The sequence below is a fragment of the Phoca vitulina genome, unplaced genomic scaffold (assembly GCF_004348235.1).
Source record: "Phoca vitulina isolate PV1807 unplaced genomic scaffold, GSC_HSeal_1.0 scaffold52, whole genome shotgun sequence".
Classification (NCBI taxonomy): domain Eukaryota; kingdom Metazoa; phylum Chordata; class Mammalia; order Carnivora; family Phocidae; genus Phoca; species Phoca vitulina.
This window is the reverse complement of record NW_022589755.1, coordinates 8,466,053-8,480,745: the sequence shown is the minus strand read 5'-3', so window position 1 is coordinate 8,480,745 and position 14,693 is coordinate 8,466,053. Positions and strand designations below refer to the sequence as shown.

General features: G+C 48.5%; 1 protein-coding gene across 1 annotated transcript in view; it reads left to right on the top strand.

Annotated features, from left to right (window-relative positions):
- The first annotated feature begins 11,825 nt into the window (after nucleotides 1–11,825).
- Nucleotides 11,826–14,693, top strand: part of ARHGAP35 (Rho GTPase activating protein 35) — a 126,391-nt gene continuing 123,523 nt past the window's right edge. The window contains exon 1 of the mRNA XM_032388863.1: nucleotides 11,826–11,998. The gene's annotated coding sequence lies outside the window, so the exon portion shown is untranslated. The remainder of the gene's footprint in view (nucleotides 11,999–14,693) is intronic.

Sequence of the window (14,693 nt, the reverse complement as noted above, 5' to 3'; positions counted from 1 at the left end):
GATACATCAGGTAGTAGGGATCTTCTTATTTCCTATCCAGAGGGTACGGTTGTCTCTTTTCAGTTACTCAAATAGGCCAAGTGCTTTCCTAACTTGGCGACTTTCCTTCATGCTTGCTATTCCCTAGAAAGCCTTCCCTCATTCATTTTGTGGTTGACCCTTTTTCTTGCTTTACCCTAGACACCACTTCCACAGACCTGTATGGAAGATCCTGCATACAAAGGTCCCCATCTCCCACCCCCAAAATTCTATAGGTTAGTTTGATTTTTTTTATAGTGTCACTGGGGAGACCCCATGACCCCCTGCAGCTCAGGAGACTCCTAGAAGCTTCTGCCTAACTCTCAATTTAATCTTTTAGACAATAACTAAAGAATTGTTGGGACAGGAAAAGAAATATTTGAGGACCAAATGCTTGTGCAGATGAATCAGAAAGTGCCCAATAGTTACCTCAGCTTCATTATCATGTTAAAATCCCTCTCCAAATATTAGTCCCAAGCCCTCATAAAAGGATCCTGCTTACCCTTGTTCAGGGAGTCACTGCTTTGGAAATTATTCCCCGTGATCTCCTTATCTGTACAAATAGTGATGACTTTGGGAGGTAACTCCACCTGGTGTAGTCTCTGTCTATCACTCACCAAGGAGGGGACCCACTTTGATCTCGTAACAATAGCCTTTATTACAATTTTTAAAAAAGATTTTATTTATTTATTTGACAGAGAGATAGAGAGAGAGCACAAGTAGGCAGAGAGAGAGGGAGAAGCAGACTCTCCACTGAGCAGGGAGCCCGATGCGGGGCTCGATCCCAGGCCCCTGGGATCATGACCTGAGCCGAAGGCAGCCGCTCAACCGACTGAGCCACCCAGGCGCCCCTTTATTACAATTTTTAATGATTTTATTTGGGGTGTGTGCGTGTTGTCTGTATCTCCCATTAGGTGGTTGAGGGCAGGGACCCTGTCTATTAACGTATCTACATCATCTAGAACATGGTAACACTTTGTAAGCACTCAATAAAGTATTACTATTGATACTTAGGAAAGAATTAACCCTAATAAAAACAAAGCATATCATAGAACAATGTAAATTAAAGTATAGTATTAGCAGAAGAACTAATACATAGCTATGGAATTATTGCAAGGGCAAAAAAAGGTTAGGGATCATTTCTGTTTTGTGAACTGCTCTAATAGGGTTGGGACTGAGATAAGGTAAACAAGGTCACCAGGGTATAAAATTTAAAAAATGCACTCACTTGGGCGCCTGGGTGGCTCAGTTGGTTGGGCGACTGCCTTCGGCTCAGGTCATGATCCTGGAGTCCCTGGATCGAGTCCCGCATCGGGCTCCCTGCTCGGCGGGGAGTCTGCTTCTCCCTCTGACCCTCCCGACCCTCCCCCCTCTCATGTGCTCTCTCTCTCTCAGTCTTTCTTTCTCAAATAAATAAATAAAATCTAAAAAAATAAAAAATAAAAAATAAAAATAAAAAAGGCACTCACTCTTAGGTGCTTACCCAGCTCTTGCATGAGCCTGAAAGTGAGCATTTCTTTGAAATTTGTTCTCTGAACACCTCGCTTGCCTCGCCTTAGTTCCAACCCTGATTTCCAGTGCTTAGCTTAGAGCCTGGCACAAGTCTGGTGTTCAGCAAACATTTACTGAATGAATGAATGAACAGGTATCAAAAAAACAGACACTGTCCCCAAACTGTCAACATCCATGGTCTAGCAGGGGAAATAGACATAAAGGACATTATGCAAATAAATTTAAAAATTACTTAGCAAACAATAAATATTTCTTATCTCACACAGTTTCTGTGGGTCAGGAATTTGGGAGCAGTTTAACTGGGTGGTTCTGGCTTGGAGTCTCTCATGAGGTTGCAGTCAAGCATCAGCTGGGGGCTAGGGTTGCCATGGTGGCTCAGTCAGTTAAGTGTCTGCCTTCAGCTCAGGTCATGATCTCAGGGTCCTGGGATCCAGCCCCACGCTGGGCTCCCTGCTCAGCAGGGAATCTGCTTGTCCCTCTGCCTCTCTCCCTACCTTTTCCCCTGCTCATGTTGGTGTTCTCTCTCTCTCAAATAAGTAAATAAAATCTTAAAAAAAAAAAAAAAAAAAGACATCAGCTGGGAATGCAGTCATTTGAACACTTGATTAGGGCTGAGGATCTTCCTCCCAGATGGCTCACTCCTAGGGTTGGTGATTAATGCTGGCTCTTTTTTTTTTTTTTTTAAGATTTTATTTATTTATTTGACAGAGAGAGAGAGAGAGAGCGCGAGCATGTACAAGCAAGGGGAGCTGCAGAGAGAAAGGGAAAACCAGGCTGCCCACTGAGCAGGGAGCCAATGTGGGGCTCGATCCCAGGACCCTGGGATTATGACCTGAGCCAAAGGCAGATGCTTAACCGACTGAGCTGCCCAGGCACCCGTAATGCTGGCTCTTGACGGGAAGACTCAGTTCCTCACCAGGTGGACCTCTCCACAAGGACACACGAGTGTCCTCATGTGGCAGCTATTTTTCCCCCAGAGTGAATGATCCAAGAAAGGGCAAGGCCAAAGCAGCAATATCGTCTATGACCTTGCTTGCCTCAGATGTCACACCCTTTCATTTCTGCCATATCTTGTTGGTACACAGATCAGCCCTATCCTATACAGGAAGGAACATGAATATCTGGTGAGGATTGTTGCAGTTCATCTTAGAGTCCTGGCTGCCACAACAGCTTATAGCAGAGGCACCTGACCTAGCTGAAATGTTAGGGACAGCTTCCCTAGAGGGAGTGGCATTTGAGTTGAGATCAGAAGGTGAGTGGAAATTAACCAACCGATGATTAATGTTGCAGGGGATATAGTCTCCTGCTCTCTCTCTCTCTGGCAAATAAATAAATAAAATCTTAAAAAAAAAAGGTTTTATTTATTTATTTGAGAAAGAAAGCACAAGCAGGGAGGAGGGGCAGAGGGAGAGGGAGAAGCAGACTCCCCGCTGAACAGGGAACCCCATGCAGGCCATACCCCAGGAACCCGATATCATGACCTGAGCCAAAGGCAGCTACTTCACCAACTGAGCCACCCACATGCCCTGGGAACATTTATTTTTTTTAAGATTTTATTTATTTGACAGAGAGACACACAGCAAGAGAGGGAACACAAGCAGGGGGAGTGGGAGAAGGAGAAGCAGGCCTCCTGCAGAGCAGGGAGCCCGATGCGGAGCAGGGAGCCTGATGCGGGGCTCCATCCCAGGACCCTGGGATCATGACTGGAGCTGAAGGCAGACGCTTAACGACTGAGCCACCCAGGCGCCCCGCCCTGGAAACATTTTTAATAAAAGATTTTATTTTTAAGAAATCTCTACACCCCACGTGGGGCTCAAACTCACGATCCTAAGATTAAGAGTTGCATGCTCTACTGACCAAGCCAGCCAGGCGCTCCTATTGGAACCGTTTTAAATTAGTTGCAGACATTGTGCCCCTTCATTCCAAAAGGCTTCACGCTTCAACATGTTCCTCTTAAAAACGAGAACTTCTCCTTCTTAACCTCTTCCATAAGAACACAATTATCACATTCAGGGAATTTGACCTTAATACTACACTATTATCTAATATAGATCCATATTAAAATATCCCTGATCATCCCAGTAATATACCTTATAGATTCTTTCTTTCTTTCTTTCTTTCTTTCTTTCTTTCTTTCTTTCTTTCTTTCTTCCTTTCTTCCTTTCTTCCTTTCTTCCTTTCCTTCTTTCTTTTAGGAGGCTCCACCTCCAGCATGGAGCCCAATGTGGGGCTTGAACTCATGACCTTGAGATCAAGACCTGAGCTGAGATCAAGAGTTGGATGCTTAACCGACTGAGCCACCCAGGCACCCCTAGGGTTTTTATTTTTTGTTTTATTTTATTTTTTTTCTGTTCCAGAATCCAATCCAGGATCACAGGTGGCATTTAATTGTCATGTTCCCTTAGCTTTCTTTAATCCGGAACAGTCCCCTTGCTTTGTCAGTATTTCAAGACACTGACATTTTTGAAGAGTCCACATCAGTTACATTACAAAATGTCCCTTCATGTGGGTTTGTCTGGTATTTCCTCATGATTAGATCCAGGTTTGACATTTGGGGCAGGAATATCACAGAAAGATCCTATGTTCTTCTCAGAGTATCCCATGAGGGGTGTGTGATGCTGGTTTGTCTCATTCTTGGTGAGTTTGATCATTTGGCTAAGGTAATGTCTACCACATTTTTCTTTTTAAAAATTATGTGATCCACCTGATACCAAACACATAAGCAACACAAGAAAAAAAAAAAACTGTGCATCAAAATTAAAACCTTTTGGGGACGCCTGGATGGCTCTGTTAAGTGTCTGCCTTCGGCTCAGGTCATGATCCCAGGGTCCTGGGATCGAGCCCCGCATCGGTCTCCCTGCTCAGCGGGAAGCCTGCTTCTCCCTCTCCCAAACCCCCTGCTTGAGTTCCCTCTCTCGCTGTGTCTCTCTCTATCAAATAAATAAATAAAATATTTTAAAATTAAAAACTTTTGTCCATCAAAGGACACTATCAAGAGAGTGCAAAGACAACCCATAGAATGGAAGAAAATATTTGCAAAGCATATATCTGATAAGAGATTGATATCCAGAATATATGAAGAACTCCTGCCACCCAACAACAACATATCTCAATTTAAAAATGGGCAAACGATTCGAATAGACATCTCTCCAGAGAAGATATACAAATAGCAAATAAGGATAGGAAAATGTGCTCAACATCACTAGTCTTCAGGGAAATGCAAATGAAAGCCACATTGAGATACCACTTCCCAACGTTTAGGATGGCTATTATCAAAAACAAAAGAAAACAAGCACAAAAAGCAGTAACAAGTGTTGGCAAGGATATGGGAAAACTGGAACCCTTGAACATTTCTGGTGGGAATGGAAAATGGTACATCCACTGTGGAAAACAGTTTGGTGGTTCCACAAAAAAGTTAAGTGTAGAATTACCACATGATACAGCAATTTTATGCTTAAGTATATATTCCAAATGACTGAAAACAGGGATTCAAATACATGTACACCAACGTTCCTAGAGCATAATTCACAATAGCCAAAACCCCAAAATGTCTCTTAACAGATGAATGGATAAGCAAGATGTCATATATACAATGGAACATGATTCAATCTTAAAAAGGAATTAAATTCAAATCCATGCTGCAACATGGATGAAACTTGAAAACATGGTGCTAGGTGAAATAAACCAGACATGAAGGAAGAAATGTATGATTTCACTTATTCTTTTTAAAGATTTCATTTATTGGGGGCGCCTGGGTGGCTCAGTTGTTGGGCGTCTGCCTTCGGCTCAGGTCATGATCCCAGGGTCCTGGGATCGAGCCCCGCATTGGGCTCCCTGCTCTGCGGGAAGCCTGCTTCTCCCTCTCCCACTCCCCGTGATTGTGTTCCCTCTCTCGCTGTGTCTCTCTCTGTCAAATAAATAAATAAAATAAATAAAAAAATTTTTAAAAAGATTTCATTTATTTATTTGTCAGAGAGAGAACACGCATACAAGCAGTGGGGAGCGGCAGGCAGAGGGAGAAGTAGGCTCCCCACTGAGCAAGGAGCCTGATGTTGGACTCGATCCCGGGACCCTGGGATCATGACCTGAGCTGAAGGCAGACACTTAACCAGCTGAGCCACCCAATGTCCCTGTATGATTTCACTTAAGGGAAGCACCTAGAACAGGCAAATTTATAGAGCTAGAAAATAGAATGCCGGCTACCAGGGGCTGAGGCATGGCAGGGAGGCAGAAAGGGGAGTTATCATTTAATGGATACAGAGTTTCAGTTTCGGTATAATAATAAGGTCTGAAATTGGATAGTGGTAATGGTTGAACAACATTGCAAATGTACTTAATGCCACTGAAATGTATGTTAAAAATGGTTAAGTGGTGAGGCACCTGGATCACTCAGTCGATTAAGCGTCTGCTCTTGGTTTCAGCTCAGGTCATGATCTTGGGGTCTTGGGATCAGGCCCCGTGTCGGGCTCCAAGCTCAGCGAGGAGTCGGCTTCAGATTCTCTCTCTCCCTCTCCCTCTGCTCCTCCCCTCCGCTCGCACTATCTCCCTCTAAAATAATTAAATAAAATCTTTAAAAATGGTTAAGTGGTAAATTTTATGTTATCTATCTATCTATCTATGTATCTATTTATTTATTTATTAAAGATTTTATTTATTTGACAGAGAGAGATATAGCGAGAGAGAACACAAGCAGGGGGAGTGGGAGAGGGAGAAGCAGGCTTCCCGCGGGATCATGACCTGAGCGGAAGGCAGACGCTTAACGACTGAGCCACCCAGGCAGCCCTATGTTATTTACATTATACCACAATGAAAATGTTACAAGACTTATATTAAAAAAAAATCTTCACAACTCAGATGTAGCTATCACCAGTACAGCATTTACTATGTTCCAGGCATTTTTCTAAGCAATTCGCTTATTGAAACCTCAAAACAAGCCTGTGAGTTAGGTATTAATATTATCAACCCCATTTTATTTTATTTTTTTAAAAAGATTTTTATTTATTTATTCATGAGAGACAGAGAGAGAGGCAGAGGTAGAAGAAGGCTCCCCAAGGAGCAGGAAGCCCGATGCGGGACCTGACCCCAGGACCCCGGGATCATGACCTGAGCCGAAGGCAGACGCTTAACCATCTGAGCCACCCAGGTGCCCTCAGCCCCATTTTAAAGATGAGGAAATTGAGGTGAAGAGAAGTTGAGTAACTTGCCCAAGGTCACACAGCTATTGTAAATGGTGGAGTTGAGATTCTAGTCCAGGCATTCTGGCTCCAGAGTCAATGCCTCGAGCCACGATACTATGCTGCATTCATGTGAGTATATAGAGAGGTCTGAAAGAAAACACATTTCTGAAGAGGTAAGTAGGATGGGGTTGAATACTCCATGGAGACTGAATTTTATCTAGAGTATTTTAATTTCTTGCAAGAACAAGAAATTCATGCAGTATTGCATAATTTAAAATAAATAAAGAAGATAATATATAACAGTGGGGAAATGGGCAAAAGACTTGAACAGCACTTCACAAAAGATGCTGTTCAGATGGCTTATATAGCCATGGAAAGATGCTCAACCTCAGGAATCATTGGGGAAAGACAAATTAAGACTACAAAGGATACAACTACACAACCATTAGGATGGCCAAAATTAAATTAAAAAGTTGGAAAAGGTGAAGCAGTTGAAATTCTTACACATAACTCCTGGGATGGAAATTGGTACATCCACTTTGGGGAAGGTGAACACACGCACACTCGGTGACCAGCCGTTTCACCCAGGTACGTAGCTAGCAGAAACAAATACATATGTTTACCAAAAGATTTATTTATTTATTTATTTATTTATTTATTTATTTATTTATAAAGATTCCATTTATTTATTTGACAGAGAGAGACACAGCGAGAGAGGGAACACAAGCAGGAGGAGTGGGAGAGGGAGAAGCAGACCTCCTGCAGAGCGGGGAGCCCGATGCAGGGCTTGATCCCAGGACCCTGGGATAATGAACCCAGCCGAAGACAGATGCTTAACGACTGAGCCACCCAGGCGCCCCAAAAGACATATTTATTTAAATATTTATTTATTTATTTGAGAGAGAGAGTGAACATGAGCGGGAGTGGCAAAAAGAGAAGGAGAGAGAATCTCATGCAGACTCCACACTGAGCGAGGAGCGGACTGGGGGCTCGATCTCATGAAATCATGACCCTGAGATTATGACATGAGCCCAAACCAAGAGTCAGACGCTTAACCATAACTGTGCCACCCAGGCACCCTATCAAAAGACATATTCTAGATTGTCATAGCAGCACTATTCATAATAGCCCCCAAATGGAAATTACCCAGATGTTCACCGACAACAGAATGGGTAAATATACTGTATTTCATTCACACAGTGGAATACTACACAGCATTGAGAATGAACGAGCTATAGCTACACCCAGTAACGTCGATGAATCTAACAATGTTGATTAAAAGAGGCCATTTTTTTGGGGCGCCTGGGTGGCTCTGTCGTTAAGCGTCTGCCTTCAACTCAGGTCATGATCCCAGGGTCCTGGGATCGAGCCCCGCGTCGGGCTCCCTGCTCCGCGGGGAGCCTGCTTCTCCCTCTGCCACTCCCCCTGCTTGTGTTCCCTCTCTCGCTGTGTCTCTCTCTGTCAAATAAATAAATAAAATCTTAAAAAAAAATAAAAGAGGCCATTTTTTGTATAATTTCATTTATATAAAGTGTAAAAACGGGCAAAATTAATCTACAGCCATAGAAATCAGGATAGATTTTTGTCGTGGGGGGAGGGGAGTGACTGGACGGGGTCCGGGGGATGGGCTTCTGAGAGGTGGGTCACATTCTGTTTATCTGGGTGCAGGTTACAGGCGGTGTGTTTCTTTGTGAATTATTCATCGAGCTGTACACTTGTGATTTGTGTACTTCTCGGTATCCATGTCATCTTTCCATTTTCAAATTCTATAGAAATTGAGAGGTTCATCATCCATCCTTCCATCAGCTATTTAGTGCGTGCCCACTACGTGTCAGCCACTGGCCGGGGCCACGGGATCCAGCAGTGAATCCGAGCATCCCCGCCTCCCGTTCCTTCCTCGCGATTGGCTGCCCTTCCGACCAATGGCGGAAGAGTTCAGCGCTCTCTGACATCCCCAGCGGCATCAGAGAGACGCTGCTTCCCCAGTTCGGTTTATAGGAGGCGCTGTGAGCTCACTGACTTTTGGACGAGCGCAGACCTGGTCTCCACCCTGTCTGATTCTTTCAGGCTGAGGAATGTAGAGAGAATTTGCTCCAGCACATTCACCCTCTTTGCAAAACTCTTTTGTGAATTTTTCTGGCTGTGCCTCTCTCCGATCAGGGTCCAGCACCCCGGACCCCGCCTCGTACCTACCCTGCCTCTCTGGCTGGTGTGACATCCAGTCCTTGGGGCCTTTCGGCTTGGTAAATCTTGACAGAGGCCCAGGCCAGCAGTCGGCACTTCTGTCAGCTAATTGTTTACTCGGTTGTTTATTTATCCTGGAGTGGAGGCTAGCCGGGTGTGCGGGGGCGGCTGCCCCCAGGGAAGCCTGCTTCCTGTGGTAGGCTTGCTCAGCTAACACCGGCCCTCCAGCGCACTGGAAAGAATTGCAGAGCTGGGAAGGCTTGCTCCTTGAAAGTTCCGATCATTCAGTCAAGGAAACACTGCATGAGCCCCTGCCTCGTGCCTTGACCTGTGTTGGATACATCAACATTGGCTGAGACAGTCCCGGCCCTGCCCTCACGGGGTTCACAGTCCGGTGAGAAAGACCCATCACCAGACAGGGAAAACCCGGAGCGGTCAGGGATTGGATGGAGGACCCCAAGGGGCTCTGGGAGCGTAGAGGGAGTGCCTGACTAAGCCTGTGGGTTAGGAGGGCCTTCTGGATGAGGGGTCATATGAACTAGTGTCTGAAAGAGGGGTAGGAGTTAGTCATTAGACAAGGACTCTGTCTTTTCAGCCATCCCCATTGTTTAGTATGGGATTCATTCATTTATTCATTAAGGAGTATTTATTGTGGGCCATTTACCAGACTGAAGAAATAGCCAGACAGAGTCCCTGCCTTCAAAGGGCTCACACATAAAATGGTGATACCAATACAGAACTTCAGGCCCTGGTGGAGTGCTATGAAGAAGTAGTAAGTTTGTAGTCATCAGACCCCCACTGTTGGGTTTAATTTCAAATCTGCCACTGACTAGCTGTGTAACCTCCCTGTGTGTTAGTTTAGTAGAACCATAACAACTATAACATACAAATAAGATGTTGAGGATTAAGTGAGTTAATATGTTTAAAGTGTTTTAGAATGTCGCCTAGCATAAAGTACTGTTTTCATCAAATAAGGAGTCAGACCGACCAAATCTGGGAGGCCACTCTGAGGAAGTGATGTTAAGCTGAGACTCAAAGGACAAGGTAGAGTTGACAGGCTCCAAAAGACAGGGAGAGGGACATTTAGGTCCAGAGTGAAGCCAGTGTTCTTTATTGTGGGTGCTGTCAGTTCACAGTCTTTCCAAGAATCGAACCACCTGAACATTGCATTGGAGTTATAAAGATATTGATTTGTGGGGAATCTGCTGTTCCCTTAAGTGATCTCAAAATCAGTTATAAACCAAGGTTTGCGGTGACAGCGTAAAGAAAACCTGGGCCATGCACTTGATTAGTTTGGCTTACAGAACTTAGACTTTTAAGACAACAAAAAACAGTCACAGACATCTAAAAATCAGATTATATGCCTAAAAACCGCTAAGTTAAAAAAGTCAAGGGAAAGGACTCTGATCAGTAACCAAAAAACCTTTATTTAATGGATATTTTAAAACTTGAGGGCATGAGGGGCACCTGGATGGCTCAGTCAGTGGAGCATGTGACTCTTGATCTCCGGGGTGTGAGTTTGAACCCCATATTGGCCATAGAGATTACTTAAAAATAAATAAATAAATAAAATAAAAAGAAATAAAGTTTAGCACTTTACAAATATATCTCATTTAATTCTCTCAGCAACCCTATGAGGGAGGTACAATTATTAATCCACTTTGTAGATGAAGAGACTGAGGAAATAAACGCAAAATATAATAGGAAACAGCCCTTCTTCATGCATTCCGTAAATATTGACTCGGTGCCCAGAACGCTCATCTTCCACCATGCGTACTTCCGGAGGGGTCCCAAAGGAACCCCTCCTCAGTTCAGAAGAACTTAAAGGTTATGGCGGTGCCCCTTCCCATCACTACTGTTTACACTGCACGGGCCGGAACTGACATTTGATTTGCAGTCATTTGCACAATGCTGACTTGGAGGTCAGGCCTGCACGCAGGAGCAGACCCTTGTCCCTCTCCCGGATTTCGAGCGATCACAGAACCCAGAGCAAGTCGTACCAACGTGCGCGTTGCCTGCAGATTTTCTTCACTGCCGAGGGAAAGAGCACGCGCTCCCTAGCCCTGCCCCTTCTTCCGGAACGACAAATTGCCAGGCTTGGAATGGGCTGAGACGGGCCACGCCTCCTCGTGCTCCCCAATCAACTCCCTCGCTGGGTGTTCTCCCTTCTCCTCAGCACCTCCCCACCGCCCCACGCTACGTCGCTCCATCTCACCTCCTCCGTTATCCCGGGGGCTGAGGCTCGCGCGGCAAACCCACCTCCCCTTGCGTCCCATTGGCTGGTCAGGTCCCGCGCGAGCGGGATCGCGCCCTTCGCCCCCGCCTCCAAAGCCGGGCCGTGCCTCTCCCCTCCCGCTTTCTCCACGAGCCCCCGCCAGGAGGGCATCGGCTGCTTCTGGCGCGCGCAAGGGCGCGCACTACTCCCGCGGGCCACTCCCTCCGCCTCGCGCCAGGCAGTCCCTCCCGCGCACGCGCACTTGCCCACCCCATTCCTTCTGCCCGGTCGCAGGCTGCCTGGTGCTGTCTCGCGCCGCAGCCACCGCAGTAGCGGCATTTCTTTGAGGCGCACGCGCATTATGGCCTCCGCGCCCGTTCCCAGCCAGAGGCCGCGGTAGTGGCACTAAGCCCCTTAGGCGCGTAGACGCCCTCGCTTCGTCTCCTGCCCGGCGCCGGTTATCCCCTTGCGGCGCGCGCCCAGGGGCCGTTATCCTCCTGCAACGGTTCGCACGCCACGCACGCGCAGTAGCGAGGAGCGCGCGCGCGCGGGAGCGGCGGCTGCAGGAAGGAGGCGCCGCCGCCGCCATTGCAAAGGAGGGAGGGAGCGAGCGAGCGAGGCTGGTCCGCCCTCCCCCTGGTTCCCGCCCCTCCCCCCTTCCCCTCCCCGCCCCCCCGCCCCGAGGGAGAGCCGCGGCGCGGCGGGAGGAGGAGGTGGAGGAGGCGGAGGAGGGAGCCCGCGAGGGAGGGTCCGCCCGGCCCCCCGCCGCCGGAGCCGCCGCCGCCGCCGCCTCAGCCGCCGCTGGACGAGGAACAGCAGAACATGGCGCCGGGGCCGCCGTCGCCGCTGCTGGGATCCTGGAGGCCGGAGCCGCGCTGAGGGCGCCCAGCTGGTGAGTGCGCGAGCTCGCGGGCCCCGGCGGCGAGGCCGGGCGCCGCCCCGCTGCGGGGTCCAAGGGGAGGCGGGGACGGCGGGGCCCGGAGCCCGCGAACAATGGAGGAGCCGGAGGGGGAGGGGAGGGAGCGGCCCCCCAGCCCCCCCGGGCCCCGCCGGCCCCGCTGCTTCGCGCTGCGGCCCGGCCCGCGGGGCCCGCCCGCCCTTCGGACCTGTCCCTGCTCGCCCCAGCCCTGCTGTCCCCGCGTCTGCCCCTACCTTCCGACCCATTTGGGATCTCGGTGTCTGCTTCGGCCACCCCCTCCTCACTTAAGCCACTCTGCTCCCAATTCTGCGCCTCCCCCTTCCCTCTTCCGCCCCTCAGTAATGTCCTTCGCCCCTCATGGACTCTGCAGTGCTCTTGGGACCCACCTCCTCAGTGACCCTTCTGCATCCCTTAATTCTGGACCTTCACTTTGAGATTCGTGACCCGCCTGCCTGCCCCCTCTTCGATTCCAGTCTCACCACCCTCCAGATCTGTTCCCTTCTTTGACCCATCTACTGTTATCCGTCCTCTCTTGCGCCGCCAGGAACTGTCCCTCTAGGACCTGCGGTTCCACCTCCTTGGAGATCCATCCGAGACCTTGTTCATCTTGGCACTGCTGCCCCTAGGTCTTCTCCTTGGACTCAATTCCATCTCCCTCTTGGGCCCTACTGCCCACTCGCGGAACCTGCTGCACCCCCGGGATGCCTCTAAGCTCTCCGACCCTTCCATGCCTCTCAGTTCAGTCCCCTGCCCCTTCTCGGACTGGGATGCACCATGCTCACCTCCTCTCCTTTTCAGATCTTGCTCCCGTTTGCCCTTCAGACCTTTTTTCTCTTCCAGACCTTTCTACCTACTCGATCTGCCCTTTGCCCAATCTCAGATCTTGCTGTGCCCCCTAACCTGCTTGCTTTTCGACTCTGCCTTCCATGAAGCAGCCTCCTCCCCCCTCTATGACCCTGCAGCTCTCATTTCTGCCGTTCACTTCTCTGACCTCTCTAACTCAGCCTGTCCGCAGCCTCAGTGCTGCCCAGTGTTCTCCTTGAGGTTTCCTCTCCTCTCCACCTCCTCATTGGCACTGTTGAGCTGTCTCATTCATTTGCTCCCCCTTTCTTTGACCTGTTTCCCCTTCAGTTCTTCTCTGCTTGAGACCTGCTTCCAGCCTCATCTTTCTCTAAGTCCTCTCCTCTCCATTTTGGCCCTTCTTAGACTTGCCCTTTACCACACTAAATCTTTGATAACTTCTCCGACCCATCGCCCCCTTTCCTTCCCATTTCACTGCATCTCATAGACCTGCCCCAAATCCTTTTTGCACTTGCTCTTTCATTTGTTCAGCTATGCCGCATCCGCTCTAACGTTTTTCTCCCAGCTCTGCCCCTTTTGGAGCTGTCCACTTGCCCACCTATCTTTTTGACCCATTTTAGCTTTACTATTGCTGTTCCTTGTTGGAGTGGTTCTCTTTAATCCTGGTCTTCTGGTAATTGCATCCCACCTGTGTCTCTCTCAATTCTAAGTTTTCCACCTGACCTCCTCCTCCCCCCACCATTTTGATTCAGCCCTCAACCTCCACTCTTCCCTTTCTTGTATTTGTTCTCCCTCCTTTGTCCTGCCTTCTAGCTCCTTTTTGAGTTCTCTTTCTCCCAGTGCTGCCCAGTAGTAGGGATATCTTCTCAACCATTCCTTCCTATCACCGGCTGCCTCCCCCCCCCCCCCAGCTCCCTCTTGGAGCCATTTCAGTTCTTGGATAGATTCTCCCTCCCTTTTGATACCCAATTCCCAATTCTGTTCCTCGTTGACTTGTTTCCTCACCTTTTCTTTCCGTTTGTATCCTGCCAATCTCCTTCTCTTCCCATTAGGTTCCTGTCAGGCTTGCTTCTCCCAGCTTTCCACCCTTGACCCGCCCATTCCCACTGAGTGCTTCCCCTCTTGAGGCTTGTCTTCCTCTAGCCTCCAGTCCTCAGCTTTGGAGGGGAAGGGGCTGGGTTGGGCCTAGGGTTCTCTAGGCTCTGGTTTAGACTGCAGATTCACTGGGCACCCTGACCCTCAGGTTTTATCCCCAGGGATCCTGAGATCTGGGTAAATAGGTGGGGGGTGGTTGGCTGGTTACTGCTGTCTGGGGTGGGATTGTTGCCCCCATTTTCCCTATTTCTACCAAGGTTAGTGATGGTGAGGGGTAGGTCTGTTTCCATTGCCCCCCCCCTTTTTTTCTCATTCCCATCTTGCTCCCCAGCCCCTTCAGATCCCTGGGCTTTGCAGCTTTGTGTCCTTTGGAACGGGAGAGTGCAGCTGTTCACAGGTCTTTCTTTCTCACTTTCCCTCCCTCCTTCTCTGAGCTATTGTAAAGAGACAGTTGTACTCTCTCCCCCCTTCCACCTCCAAGCCAGCACCCCTTAGAAGAACTTAGAAGTGTGCTTTTTTGCCCCCCCCCCCCCATGACAGTATTATTTTTGTTTTACCTCCGGCTGGGGAAATGCTAGTTCTCAAGTTCTCCCCAATCCCACAGGGGGTAATAGCCCCATTTGGTGTTTACTGCTCTGGGGCTGCAGAAGCTGTAGTCTTGCCTTCTTCCCTAATGGCCTCTGGTTTGCAGTGTGACCTTTGGGAGGGTGGGCTTATTTCTTTTCACCTCTGCCCCAGGAAGGCTCCAGCTTCCTGGTCTTCAAAATGATTA